Here is a 15,062-nt window from a genome sequence, read left to right on the forward strand (position 1 = left end):
CAGTGCAAGAAATGATTCAATTTTCTTCAAAAAATAAATATCAAGAGGGGAAAAAAGGATGTGATACACTGGTGCTGTCCAATACAGCGGCCACCAGCCATCTGTGACCACTGAGCCCTGAAACGTGGCTGGCCTGAACTGAGACATGTTCTAAGTATAAGATACACACCTGATTTTAAAGACTTACTATGAAAAAATTTCATAAGGTATCGCAATAATTTTTACATTCATTACATGTTAAAAATAACATTTGGATACATTGGGTTAAATAAAATACATCAGCATTCATTTCACCCATTTCTTTTTTAAAAATTTGCTGTCTACGAAATTCAAAATTACACATGTGGCTTGTCTGGTACTTTTATTGAATGGTGTTTTTATAAACTAAAACAAAGTCAAGCCACATCAACCAAGGGAAATTTGGATCCTAATTCAAAGAAACTGAAAAAAAAAAAATGAGGCAATTGAAAAAATTTGTAAACTGATTGCATATTTGATGATAGTAAAGATATTAAAAATTAAATTTTAGGGGTGACAAATGTGTTACAGAAGCGAGCTTTTTTAAGAAATATGTACAAATGAAGTACTATAATATTTGGAATTTTCTTCCAAATAAATGAGAGGAAAAAACAAGGAGAGGGAGTATAGACGAAATAAGTTTGGCCACAGGTGTTGAGGAGTTCATTACATCATTCTCTTTCACATATGTTTTAAATTTTCCAAACTATGAAAGCCTTTAAAGGCTGGAAAAATCTACTACCTAAGAAATTGTAAGCAAAATCAAAGCAAACCCCAGACAGACAGCCTATGTATCCCATGTGGTAAACAGTGGCTAAAAGGGCAGATTCCAGAGAAGGACTGCCAGGGTTCAGATCTGCACTTTCCCCACTAGTAAGCTGTGTGATCTCGGGCAAGTGACAGCCTCTCTGTGCTTCAGGTTCCTCCTTTCTGAATACAGATAAGAGTGTCATGATGTGGAGGTTCATTTCCAATGGCTGCTGTTACCAATGATCACAAATTTGGCAGCATAAAAAGACGCGTTAGTATTTTATGGCTCCAAAGGTCAGATGTCTGGTCCACCGTGCGCTCCTTCACGGTACAGTGACAACCCGCTTCCTTACCGTTTCCACCTTCCACAGGCCCAAGACGCCGTCTTCCATCTTCAAAGCAAGCACCGTGGATCCTCCTCTTTTCCTTGACCTCCTGCCTTCCCTTCGTGAGGATGCTTGTGATTACATTGGGCCCACCTGGGTATTCCAGGCTCATCACCCCATCGCAGAAGCCTTAATCACACCTGCAATGTTTCTTTCACCAGGGGAAATAACATAGTCACAAGTTCTAGGGATTAGAACATGGACATCTCCAGGGAGATACTATTCAGAGACCACAATGGGGCTGCTATGAGAATTTCTTTCTCCCCTGGAGAAGGAAATGGCAACCCACTCCAATATTCTTGCCTGGGAAATCTCATGGACAGAGGAGCCTGGTGGGCTACAATCCATGGGGTCACAAAGAGTCGGACATGACTGAACACACATGCATGAGAATGAAATACACTGAGCTTACAAGTGGACCGGGCACATGGTAACCACAAGTTAAGCATTAACTATTAACATATAATGATTATTATTACATGCACGTGTGTGTGTGCTTAGTCACTCGGAAAAAAAGTTGCAGCCACAAGCAGTTTGTAACTAAAGGGGTAAAAATGGAAGCTTCCTTAGAAGAATCCTAGAGTGTGCCAAAGGTCCCCCTTTGATTCCATCTCTTCCTCTTTCCTGCTGGCTGGGCAGTGGGTATAATGGCTGGAGCTGGAGCCACTATTTTGGACCACGAGGTAACCCACAGAATGGAGGCCTCTCTTGGCAGGAAAACAAAATGAAGAAATGCGCCTCCTTGAAAGCTTGGCAGAGCACAGCTCCTACCCCTAGTCCGTTACACGAGACAAAAATAAATTTGTATTGTGCTTAAGGTTCTTTCACCTGGGGCCCGGGTCACTCATAGCACAGTGTAATCTGACTGCTGCTTTAATTTTAATCTGTTTCCCATAAATCATAAGAAGTGCCAAAGAAGTGCCTCCGCATGCAGAGAGGCCACAAAATGAAATAAGAAAACGGCCTGCGTCTGGAGACCCAGAGGGCTTTGTTGTTCTTCCAATATACCGAAGTGAGAGGGGAGCTGATGCAATCTTCCTGGTTTGTCGCAACTGTGGTTTCATTTATTTCTTCCCTTTTGATCATCTTTTTAAACATCATGATCCTTGATACAGCAAAAGCAATGTGAAAGGGCTGAACTCAGGCTATAAAGTCATGGGCAGAAAGAAATGGATGGTTCAGGTGAAAAGTACCAGTGAGTGATGGTTCTGTAGCATGAAGCCCAGTAAATCAGGGTGCTGCCTTGGTGCCCCAGCCAGCCCAGATCCTCAGCAGGTGGAGTGGAGTGAGAACAGAGGCTAAAAAAAATGGGGACAGGAGCAAGACAGCCTCATCTAAAAAGTGCTGACCCCTGTGGACAGAGAGGAAGAGAAACAAAGATTCATCTTGGAAAGACAAACTTGATTCTGTCCCGCCCATGGATGCCCATGAGAACTAGCGTGATTTTCATTCCCTGCACATCTTTGGAGGAACTCTGCTTTGGAAGAGTGAAAGTGAAAGTGAAGTCGCTCAGTCCGACTCTTTGTGACCCCATGGACTGTAGCCTACCAGGCTCCTCTGTCCATGGGATTTTCCAGGCAATATTCCTGGAGTGGATTGCCATTTCCTTCTCCAGGGGAATCTTCCCAACCCAGGGATCGAACCTAGGTCTCCTGCATTGTAGACAGACGCTTTACCATCTGAGCCACCAGGGAAATCCCATTCAACACTGTGTTAACTTCATTTGGAATTCCAGCCAGTTCAGCCCAGCACACACATTCAGCATGCGTAGGCTGGTACCCAAGGTGATGGAGATGCCTCTGTGACTGTGCAGGGGTGGGTGACAGATCGCTGACAGCTGATCTGGCATCACCCATCTCTGTCCTCACTATTAAACGGTCCTTGGCTTGGTCAGGAATATCCTGCTACCCTCTGCATCCTAGGACCCTCAGAGAGGTGGACCCCACCTCTGCCACAGAGCTGCCCCAACAGCAATCCCGCCTTCTTGCCTAGGATTGGACAAAATGTGGACATGTGACCCAACCAAGGCCAAGGGCATTCTAGGAGGCTTTTTCTGGGGCTTTATGAGCAATGCCTCTCTATTCTTCTGGAAGAAAGTCTGAAAATGGCTGCTTTCCCTGCAGAACAGGAGCAAAGAGATGATAAGAAAGAGATGAAACTTGGACTGTGAGCAGAGACAGAAAGAACCTGGGTCCTTGAGGACACCTTCAGGTTGCTGAATTAACTGCGCCTGCAGCCCACCTGCCTCTACCCTTCCAGTGATACAAGCCAACACATGGTGTGACAGACCAGCCTTTATGAAATCTGGGTAAATGCATCTTACTTCGTATTGAACTCTGTGTGTGTAATGGAGAACTGTGAGCTGGCTTTTTAGTTGTCGTTGTGTTGTCATTATGATCATCATCATCATCTGTTTTGCCTGTCTACTTTTAGCAAAAACACCCAGAACCATGTTTGAAAGTTACCTGATACCCACAACTATGGAGATTATGAAGGTAGACCACCAAAAAGAAGTGATTCCTTAATGATCAAGAATGAGTGGAACTTTGAAAATACAATGGTGTTTTTTTTAAATGAATAAAGATGATCACAAGGTCTTCCTAAGATGATAAACCAATAAAGATGATTTCACCTAAGACCCAAGCTTCCTCTGGCTCCAGGGGCAGCTACAGTTGACCCTTTAAACAACACAGGGTTCACACGATGGAAAATCCACATGTAACTTACAGTTATCCCTCCCTATATGCCGGTCTTCTGTATCCGCAGTTTCACATCCATGGAGTCAACCAGTCGTAGACTGTGCGGAGTGAAGTGAAAGTCGCTCAGTCGTGTCCAGATCTTGTGGTCCTGGGGATCACAACGTGTGGGGCACAACACGGATCATGTGGTCCCAGAGTGCCACGTCTTGGATCGACCCGCGTTATTTCCAGTGGAAAAAAAATTTGCATATAAGGGCACCAGTGTTGTTCAAGAGTTAACTGTAACTTCAGATAATCTCTTTGGGGAGGACTGACATATATCCACTACCATGTGTAAAATAGCTAGCTAGTGGGAAGCTGCTACAAAGCTCAGGGAGCTCAGCGTGGTGAGCGTGGTGGGCTGTGATGACCTAGACGGATGGATGGGAGTGGAGGTGGGAAGGAAATCCAAGAGGGAGGGGCTGTATGTATGCATACTGCTGATCCCCTCCAGTGTACCGCAGAAACTAACACAACATTGCAAGGCAATTATATTTCAATTAAAAAACAATACAAAATAGTAATCTCTTTTCCTTGGGACCTTTTCAAGTTGGCCCAGCTGACCATGACTTAGAATGAAAGGGTAGAAAGGTAAAAGCTGTGATTACACTTTCTCTTTGATTGTTGTTTGCATGTGTACAACATGAGTGTGCAATGATAACTGGAAAGACAGACTGAGAAAGTGCAACTCTTCTCCAAATTCATTGTGTCCCAATTACTTTTTAATCTGTTGAACTTCCTGTTAAGCTCCACTCCCGGATGTGGTGACGGAGAGACCCAGACCAGGAGAATTCTTCGGGAAGATTTTAATGTTTAACATTTTAAAAATTTTATATTGGAGTATAGTTGATGCTTTTGGACTGTGGTGTTGGAGAAGACTCTTGAGAGTCCCTTGGACTGCAAGGAGATCCAACCAGTCCGTTCTGAAGGAGATCAGCCCTGGGATTTCTTTGGAAGGAATGATGCTAAAGCTGAAGCTCCAGTACTTTGGCCACCTCATGCGAAGAGTTGACTCATTGGAAAAGACTCTGAGGCTGGGAGGGATTGGGGCAGGAGGAGAAGGGGACGACAGAGGATGAGATGGCTGGATGGCATCACTGACCCGATGGACGTGAGTCTGGGTGAACTCCGGGAGTTGGTGATGGACAGAGAGGCCTGGCGTGCTGTGATTCATGGGGTCGCAAAGAGTCAGACACGACTGAGCGACTGAACTGAACTGAACTGATAGTTGATTCACAGTGTTGTGTTAGTTTCAAGTATACAGCAAAGTGATTCAGTTATACATAGACATATATCCATTCTCCTTCAGATTCTTTTCCTGTATAGGTTATTACAGAATATTGATACTGTGCTATATAGTAGGTCTTGTTGATCATTTTATATATAGTAGTATGTATCTGTTAATCCCAAACTCCTAATATATCCCTCCCTTGCTTAATGTTCAACATTTTAACTATAATCCTATTTCCTATAGGTTTGCCAGTATAAATCTCAATGTGATCCACATGCTTTTTCCTTCTGTTAAAAGAAAATAGGAGCTCGGAGAGAATATTAGTCCGGTAGGTGCTCCCTGCCACCCTCCACCCGCCTGCACTCGGCACTAGACTTGCTCCGTAGGAAGGAGAGAGGCTGCGTTCAATATAAATGCAAAAAGCTCCAGACACTCAGGATTATCTGTGCTTTGCATGAATCATGACAGCAGCTTGCAAGTGGGCAGGACTTGGCGGAGCAGCCCCGTCACAAATCCACCAACACGCTCCTCGGAAGTGCCTGTGAAATCTGCCTTCAGTCACTAATTTCACACTCCAGGGACAGAGCTACGAGCAGCTCCGGGCACAGAATTCCCATTTTTCACAACAGTTTCCTTACCCTCACATCCCCTTTTATGGGTTTTTTTTCCTGCCACCTTTTAAAAGTCAAAGTTCTTGGTTCCTTTAAGTATTGGGTTTGCTTTTCTTAATCATCTCTTTAATTTCATGACTTTACAAATCTCAGAGATATTGTTTCGTCTTTAGATATTTTGCAAAGCTCTCGCTGGCTGGGTTGCATTTTTGAAAAATCAAAATGAATCGCTTGCATATTCTGCATTCATTTTGCCCTCTCCTGCAGCTTTCTAAATAATGTAGGGACTGTAGATACTTCTGTGATGAGCAGGAATGCATTTGAAATGCGCTGTTGAGATATGCCTTTCATCTCCCTTCAGATCATAAAATGAGTTTTTTTCTCTGGGTTTCCGCAGACCTGAGAAGCACTCTTTTCATCTAGAATGAGTTGCAAGACATGGGAAGGGTCCTTTCAAACAGCCAGGGTGGGGTGGGGGAGGTGGGGGGAGGCGGAGTCTGAGCTGATGAGATTGATGGACAGGAAGTCATCACCAAAGAGGGGAATTTGTAAGACTCTTGCGACCATATTTATAAACCCCAGGCAGGCTTGTACTGGAGATCAGTTCAGTTCAGTTCAGTCACTCAGTCGTGTCTGACTCTTTGCGATCCCATGGACTGTAGCATGCCAGGCCTCCCTGTCCATCACCAACTCCCAGAGCCTACTCAAACTCATGTCCATCACGTCAGTGATGCCATTCAACCATCTTATCCTCTGTCGTCCCTTCTCCTCCTGCCTTCAATCTTTCCCAGAATCAGGGTTTTTTCCAATGAGTCGGTTCTTCACATCAGGTGGCCAAAGTATTGGAGTTTCAGCTTCAACATCAGCTTCCAATGAATATTAAGGAATAATTTCCTTTAGGATGGAGTGGTTGGATCTCCTTGCAGTCCAAGGGACTCTCAAGAGTCTTCTCCAACACCACAATTCAAAAGCATCAATTCTTTGGCTCTCAGCTTTCTTTTTAGTCCAACTCTCACAGCCATACATGATTACTGGAAAAGCCATATCCTTGACTAGACAGACCTTTGTTGGTAAAGTAATGTCTCTGCTTTTCAATATGCTGTAGGTTGATCATAGCTTATCTTCAAAGGTGTAAGCGCCTTTTAATTTTAAGGCTGCAGCCACCATCTGCAGTGATTTGGGAGCCCAGAAAAATAAAGTCTGACACTGTTTCCATTGTTTCTCCATTTATTTGTCATGAAGTGATGGGACCAGACACCATGATCTTAGTTTTCTGAATGTTGAGTTTTAAGCCAACTTTTTCACTCTTTTCTTTCACTTTCATCAAGAGGCTCTTTAGTTCCTCTTCACTTTCTGCCATAAGGGTGGTGTCATCTGCATATCTGAGGTTATTGAGATTTCTCCTGGCAATCTTGATTCCAGCTTGTGCTTTATCCAGCCCGGCATTTCTCATGATGTACTCTGCAAATAAGTTAAATAGGCAGAGTGACAATATACAGCCTTGATGTACTCCTTTCCCTATTTGGAACCAATCTGTTGTTCGATGTCCAGTTCTAAGCCATTGCTTCTTGACCTGCATAGAGATTTCTCAGGAGGCAGGTCAGGTGGTCTGGTATTCCCATCTCTTGAAGAATTTTCCACAGTTTATTGTGATCCACACAGTCAAAGGCTTTGGCATAATGAATAAAGCAAAAGTAGATGTTTTTCTGGAACTCTCTTGCTTCAATGATCCAGCGGATGCTGGCAATTTGATCTCCGGTTCCTCTGCCTTTTCTAAATCCAGCTTGAACATCTGGAAGTTCATGGTTCACGTATTGCTGAAGCCTGGCTTGGAGAATTTTGAGCATTACTTTGCTAGCGTGTGAAATGAGTGCAATTGTGTGGTAGTTTGAACATTCCTTGGCATTGCCTTTCTTTGGGATTGGAATGAAAACTGACCTTTTCCAGTCCTGTGGCCACTGCTGAGTTTTCCAAATTTGCTGGCATATTGAGGGCAGCACTTTCATAGCATCATCTTTCAGGATTTGAAATAGCTCAACTGGAATTCCATCACCTCCACTAGCTTTGTTCATAGTGATGCTTCCTAAGGCCCACTTGACTTCACATTCCAGGATATCTGGCTCTAGGTGAGTGATCACACCATCATGATTATCTGGGTCATGAAGCTCTTTTTTGTACAGTTCTTCTGTGTATTCTTGCCACCTCTTCTTAATATCTTCTGCTCCTGTTAGGTCCATACCATTTCTGTCCTTTATCATGCCCATCTTTGCATGGAATGTTCCCTTGGTATCTCTAATTTTCCTGAAGAGATCTCTAGTCTTTCCCATTTTATTGTTTTCCTCTAGTTCTTTGCATTGATCACTAAGGAAGGCTTTCTTATCTCTCCTTGCTATTCTTTGGAACTCTGCATTCAAATGGGAATATCCTTCCTTTTCTCTTTGTCTGTAGCTTCTCTTCTTTTCTCAATTATTTGTAGGGACTCATCAGACAACTGTTTTGCCTTTTTTCATTTCTTTTTCTTGGGGATGGTCTTGATCACTGCCTCCTGTACAATGTCATGAACCTCTGTCCATAGTTCTTCAGGCACTCTGTCTATCAGATGTAATCCTCTGAATCTATTTGTTACTTCCACTGTATAATCATAAGAGATTTGATGTAGGTCATACCTGAATGGTCTAGTGGTTTTCCCTACTTTCTTCAATTTAAGTCTGAATTTGGCAATAAGGAGTTCATGATCTGAGCCACAGTCAGCTCTTGGTCTTGTTTTTGCTGACTGTATAGAGCTTCTCCATCTTTGGCTGCAAAGAATATAATCAATCTGATTTCAGTATTGACCATCTGGTGATGTCCATGTGTAGAGTCTTCTCTTGTGTTGTTGGAAAAGGGTGTTTTCTATGACCAGTGTGTACTCTTGGCAAAACTCTGTTAGCCTTTGACCTGCTTCGTTTTGTACTCCAAGGCCAAATTTGCCTGTTACTTCAGGTATTTCTTGACTTCCTACTTTTGCATTCCAGTCCCTATAATGAAAAGGACATCGTTTTGGGGTGTTAGTTCCAGAAGGTCTTATAGGTCTTCATAGAACCATTCAACTTCAGCTTCTTCAGAATTACTGGCTGGGGCACAGACTTGGATTACTGTGATATTGAATGGTTTGCCTTGGAAATGAACAGAGATCATTCCGTCATTTTTGAGATTGTATCCAAGTGCTGCACTTCAGACTCTTGTTGTCTATGATGGCTACTCCATTTCTTCTAAGGGATTCTTGCCCACAGTAGTAGATATAATTGTCATCTGAGTTAAATTCACCCATTCCAGTCCATTTTAGTTCACTGATTCCTAAAATGTCAATGTTCATTCTTGCCATCTCCTGTTTGACCACGTCCAATTTGCCTCGATTCGTGGACCTAACATTCCAGGTTCCTATGCGATATTGCTCTTCACATCCTCAGACTTGACTTCCATCACCAGTCACATCCACTACTGGGCATTGTTTGCTTTGGGTATCAGGGTTTGATTATTTCTCTTGTCTGCTGTCTTGGTTGTGTTTTTCCATCGGTGACTCAGTCCAGACGGGACAACTGTTATTCAGATCATGCTCAGGGTTTTCCCCTCCTGTCACATTTCCCACTTCCTGCTGCTCCTAGGAATCCTTCAAGATCAGCTCATATCCCACCTCCTCTGGGAAGGCTTCCCTATGCATGAGCACTCCTTTGGATCTTTTCTTCTCCTGACTGCCTATGGTGCCTGCAACTTGAATGTCTCCTTTGTCCTTTATCCATAACCCATCTGATGTCCCTAAATGAATGAATGTCTCATTTGTTCTTTATCCATAAGCCATCTGATGTCCCTAGAATTCAGGAGTTCCCTCTCCTCATAGAGAATTCAAAGACTTAGTCTTGATACCCCCTACCCACTCAAAGGTGCAGTTCCCCTTTGGGCAGAAGCAGCTGCAGGCATGGCTGGATCAAGTAGCTCAAGTCATGTCAGGGCTCCGTTTATTTTCCATTTTTTTTTTTTTTTTGGCTGTGCTGTGTCTTTATTGCTGCTTGTGAGCTTTCTCTAGTTGTGGCAAGCAGGGGCTACTCTCCATTGTGGTGTGGTGGCTTCTCCTGCTGCAGAGCATGGGTTCCAGGGCACGCCAGCTTCAGTAGCTCTGGCACATGGGCTTAGTTGTCCGGTGGCATGTGGAATCTCCCCAGACCATGGATTGACCCTGTGTCCTCTGCATTGACAAGAGGATTCTCAACCACTGAATCACCAAGGAAGTCCACAGCTCCATTTCTTGCTGTTTTCCTCTGTGTTGCCCGGACACACAGGCAAGCCCTTCTTAGCCTGGGGCCCAGTTTTATATCCTGACAGTAATGGGTGCTGGTTTCTTTTTCCAGGTAGCTCTTATTAGCCTGGCTTGGGTCACGTAACCATCAGTGACTGACTTCGGCCAAGGAGAGGAGGGAGTGAAAAACACTGATTGGCCAGGCCCAGATCCTGACTAGGCCCAGATCTATGACTAGTTCTAGTCTTAGTCTAGAAGCTAGTGCATTTAATTCTTTCATGTGGAGTAACAGAGGATGGAGGAGAAACTGGTCACCAAAAAGAAAATCAGGCTGGACTTCCAGGAGAGGAAGGAACAGAAGCTGGGCAGACAAAAACAACCACGGTCCCTTTGTGAGTGAAACAGGCAGGAAGGAAACTCATACAGAGCATTGAGCACGCTGTGAGAAATAAGAGGACGCAATTGGAGACAGGGAAAGAATGCCTTTATGAGAAAATCAGCAGGACTACAGGCATTTTGTTATTGTTGTTGGGTTGAGAAAAGAACTGTAATGATGTGTAACACATCAGTACTTATTAATGGAGGAAAATGTACAAAGTAATGCATGTTAAAGTACGACATATTATACAAACAAAAGGCAGTGTGGAAATTACTGCTGAAGACTAAAGCCAGTAAATCCTTACTTCCCTCAGGATCCCCAGTTTCTATGGAGAGATTAAGTTTTATTTACCTGTTTTTAAATATTAAACTGGCAGTTTGGGGCCCTCATTCCTTAGCCAAGAGAAAGCCTGTATATTTTTGTTTAATGAGGATCACTGGCTCCACTTTGTCTAATGTTCTGTCTAAATCTTCAACCTGATCTGGAGCTTGGCTGATAAACTTTGATGTGTCTGCTCTTAGGCTCTGTTAAACAAAGGATAATACCACAAGCAGCTACTGGCTAAAGAGGCTGGGCTTCAGGAATGGTAGAAAGACAAGAGAGAAAATTAGGGTGACCTTGAGGGAAAACATTCCCCATGTGTGCATCTCAGCCCTAGTGAAATGATGAGCCCCCTGAGGGGGTCAGCCTCCTGTATGACGCCAGAATTCCTCAGTCTGAGCACTACTGACGTCTTGAGCCAGGTAATCTTTGTTGTGGCCCATCTTGCGCATTGTGGGAGGTTCACCGGCCTCCCTGGCCTCTACCCATAGAGGCAGTAGTGCTCCACACCAACCATTACAACCAAAATGGCCTGCACGCGCTGGGGAGGGGTGAGCAAAAATGCCCCCAGTAGGAAACCCCTATGTTACACCAATGCCAAGGTCAGTGCCAAGTGAAGCCCTCATTACCCTTGTTAGCCGCAGAAGTAAAATTCAGTTTGACCTCCTTTGAGGGTTTTAGACCATTGCTTTTTTAAAATCCCCACTCAAACCCCTTCAGTATCTCCCCATCACGTCTAGAACGAGCTCCATTACTCTGGCTATTAATCTCCACTCAGGTCATCCACTCCAGCCACCCAATGACTTCTGTGCAGAGAAAGGTGACCAAGCCATCCTGGTTTGCCTGGGACTTTCTGGCTTTAGAACCAAAAGTCTTAAAACCTGAGAACCTGCTCAATCCAAGGCACACCAGGACTGGTGGTCTTCAGACTAGCTGATGAACTGATTAGAGAAAGCAAGGAATCAGGGCATTGACCAGACTGTCACTCGTGGGTGAGGAGGGCTCACTGTGCTGAGGACACCTGGGAAGACCCAGCCCACCCACCTTCAAAGCCCAGCTTGAAGCAGGAAGTAGAGTCAAGGCTTTTCACTCCCCGTTTCCTGGGACACTGCTCCCAGGCTTGTACAGGGAGGGAAGATGGCTCCTTATGGTTGGGAAGCCTTTAGAAAGCATCCCAGGCTGTGCCTGCAGCAGATTTACTCAAGAGAGGTGTGGTTCCTTCTCCCCACCGCAATTAGAGCCTCCAGCACATGCATTCCATCCACTGGGGCCTGGGAGCTTGGTGTCAGGACTCCAGGGCTCGCTGCTTCTAACTCGGCTGGCAGGCTTGTGGAGGCCAGGTGGGTCTCTGAAACGTGCCCCCTCGCTGTCCCAGGGCCAGCTTTTCTGGGTGTAGTAAACCTTAAAGATTCTGACATTTGGAAAGAAAGAAAATAGGGGTGGGGGGTTGGGGAGATGAAATAAACTCTCCTATGACCTTCTCAATTTCCAAACTTTTCAAGTCTCACTCAGAGCATCTCAACTATGGGTGCCATTGGCATTTTGTGCGGGGCGGTTCCATTGTGTGGAACTGTCAGAGACACTGCAGGACATTTAGTGTCCTTGGCTTATGCCCAATAGATGTCAAGAAATCACCCCTTTCCCCCGCCATTGTGACAATCCAAACACCCTCGCTTATATCCATTCACTTGGGTTTACATGCAAATCTGACACTCAAAATGCCTTTGGAACTCAGTGCGGGGGGTGGAGATGGGGATGGGCTGGGGGGACACAGTGGCGGCGGCATTACTGCCTGGGGGAGGCTCTTTACACAGTCCCAAGCCATTCAGTTCTTAGCACTGAAGCCTGTCAGAGAATCCCATTAAATCCTCACTGTTTCTGCAAAGAGAAGGGGATGCTATTTACTGAGCACTCAGCATCCCCAAATTTGACAGTTGTTAACAAAATGGGAGCCAAGGAGAGAAGCATTCACGGTTTCGAGCCAGCAAGCAGCTGCCAGTCACAGTGCCCAGTGTGGGCAATGCAAAGACTCAAGGTCCCTGCCCGGAGTCAGGAGAGAAATCACCCAAGGCAGCAACAGCTGTGAGAGAGTGCCCCGCAACAAGGTGGTGTTTTGAAATGGGCAAGTAGCAAGCTACTGTGGGTCCTTACCTCTATCGAGTGTATCTTGGACAATAATTTGAAGTTGGAAAAAATGGAATGGGATAAAATGGAGTAGAATATTATCAGATAGTAAATGTGTTCTTATTTTGGCTCAGATATGTAAACTTGAGCATATATTGGCTTGTGATACAAAATAAGGGACTTCCCTGGTAGTCCAGCGGCTAAGACTCTGCACTCCTAATGCAGGGGGTCCGGGTTTGATCCCTGGTTAGGGAACTAGATCCTGCATGCCAAAACTAAAGATCCCACATGCCACAACTATGACCCAGAGAATAAGTAAATAAATAAGTGTTTTAAAATATATTTTATACTGTGGATCATGGACGAAAAAGCCTTAGGAACACATAGTAAGAAATTACAATATAAGGGGCTACTTTTGTAATAACTGATCTTAAAACAGGTACTAAAACATGTTATGAACTGGAAACTCAGATCAGAGTTTGGAATAATTTGTGGGCATCGAGCCCCTGTACGTAGAGCCGTGGTCCATCAGTTTAGAGGATGCCCCAACAAGCCTGAGAGAATGCAGGACAGGATGGCTCTTCTGGTCCCAAAGATGGCAAAAGGAACCTAAGCAAGGCTGAGACACTCCCCAGAGGTCACCCAGGTGAGAGCCAGAGCCCCAGGCCTGCAGCCCCAGACTCTGACCTGGGAAAGCCCCACCCCACCGGCTGCCACCCAGGATGAAGCTTCACCCACATCCACCAGGGTCCCCACTGCCTGCCACACACACACACACCCACACTGTCTCCAGGCGCCTCTTCAATTAAAGCCATGGGCAGGTACAGAGGACTGAACTAGGTTTTAAGAAAGAGACTCCCTGCCAAGACTTTATGGGCACAAACTCCCCCAAAGCCCCCTCCTGGGTGAAAAGCTTCCTACTGTGACTGTGACGTTTTTCTTCACCACCACCGACTGCTGGCTCCTAAGGACGCCACCTGGTATGAGCCCAGGATGTGACGAGCTTGCAAATCTTCCAGGTTTTTATTCCAGCACAGCCCATGGCCCATCATCACTCCTCAGACTTCAAGAGCCAACAAAAAAATAAAGAAATGTCAGGATTTTTTCCAGAAGAGAAAAGCCACATGAAATGGGGTGGGTTGAACACCGTCCCGGCTGGGGGTGGTGGGCCATGCCCATCCCCGTTTCTGCTCTGTCCCCCTGGTGTGTGTGGAGGGATTCTGTCCACGGGCCACCTGCCCTCTCAGCATCCCTCCAAGGGACGCAGGGCTGAGGTTGCGGTTTGGGGTGTCCACACGCAGTGGGTTCTCAGGGCTGAGCTGAATCTCGGGCGCAGACAGCTTCCCCCTTGCAGGATGGGCCAAGGCTCCGTGACACCCCCTGTCCTGTGACCCTTGTCCCGCTCAGGACATGTGTCCATGTGGCAGTGCAGCCAGCCTCGGTCTAGTGAGTAGGTTGGATGGGTGACCTTGGGGGTCTCTCCCTGCCCACGACAATTCCCCCACAGGCACCGTGGAGCCCAGGCTCAGTGCCGGGCACAGTTCCAGGCCCTGCAGAGGCAGCCGTGACCTTGCCCTCAAGACAGGAGACAGACAGTGAGCAAGAAATCAAAGCAACACGGCAGACAATTCCAGAGAATAAGACGCATACTGGGAAGGACTTTAACCAGCCCAAAGTGATGGAGCGGCGGGCAGGGGGGGACCTGAATAGGGACTCGGGGAAGGAGGAGGGGACACCAGACCTGAGTCCTAAAGGAGGAGAAGGAGCGGATTGTGGGAGCGGTCAGGGACGGGGCCCGGGCAGAGACAGTCACAGCCCACCCGCCATCCCAGCGGGCCCAGCAGGACCCGTGGAGATCCGGCCTCGACCTGCCCCCACACAAAGTCCCTGCACTTGCAGCCTGGGGCTCTTTGGGGCAGGGGGGCGGGGGGCACACAGAATGGTAGTTAGAAGCCTAGACCCCGGAACCAGGCAGTCTGGGTTCAGACCTCAGCCCCATCACTTACTAATGAACTTGATCACCACTCTGCGCCTGTTTCCCAGTTTAGAAATAGAACAGGACCAGCGTGAGGAGCAAATGAGTAAGTCCTCACGCAGCACGGAGCTCAGGGAGGCACTCGGTGGGGTTCGAGTTGCTGGACGGCCAACAAGCAGACATCCTCGGAGGTCAGAGGAGGACCTTTTAAACCAGACCACATTCAGATCAGACCTCTGGGGAATCTTTAATGAGA

General features: G+C 46.0%; 1 long non-coding RNA gene and 2 other non-coding genes across 5 annotated transcripts in view; 1 reads left to right on the forward strand and 2 right to left on the reverse strand.

The window, feature by feature from the left end:
• Positions 1-2,776: 2,776 nt before the first annotated feature.
• On the reverse strand, positions 2,777-2,848 carry TRNAC-ACA (transfer RNA cysteine (anticodon ACA)). Its single transcript has one exon. It is a non-coding gene; the product is annotated as a tRNA-Cys (tRNA).
• A 5,652-nt stretch (positions 2,849-8,500) lies between these two features.
• Positions 8,501-15,062, reverse strand: part of LOC101905635 (uncharacterized) — a 57,162-nt gene continuing 50,600 nt past the window's right edge. For 2 of the 3 annotated variants that reach the window (XR_009497028.1, XR_009497026.1), the window contains exons 5-6: positions 14,838-15,010; positions 12,126-13,894 (exon numbers count right to left, since the gene is read on the reverse strand). This is a non-coding gene — a long non-coding RNA (uncharacterized lncRNA). The other variant, XR_009497027.1, reaches the window with a different exon arrangement.
• TRNAR-CCU (transfer RNA arginine (anticodon CCU)) lies at positions 13,014-13,086 on the forward strand. Its single transcript has one exon. It is a non-coding gene; the product is annotated as a tRNA-Arg (tRNA).

This window comes from Bos taurus, chromosome 13 (assembly GCF_002263795.3).
Source record: "Bos taurus isolate L1 Dominette 01449 registration number 42190680 breed Hereford chromosome 13, ARS-UCD2.0, whole genome shotgun sequence".
In the NCBI taxonomy this organism is placed as follows: Eukaryota; Metazoa; Chordata; class Mammalia; order Artiodactyla; family Bovidae; genus Bos; species Bos taurus.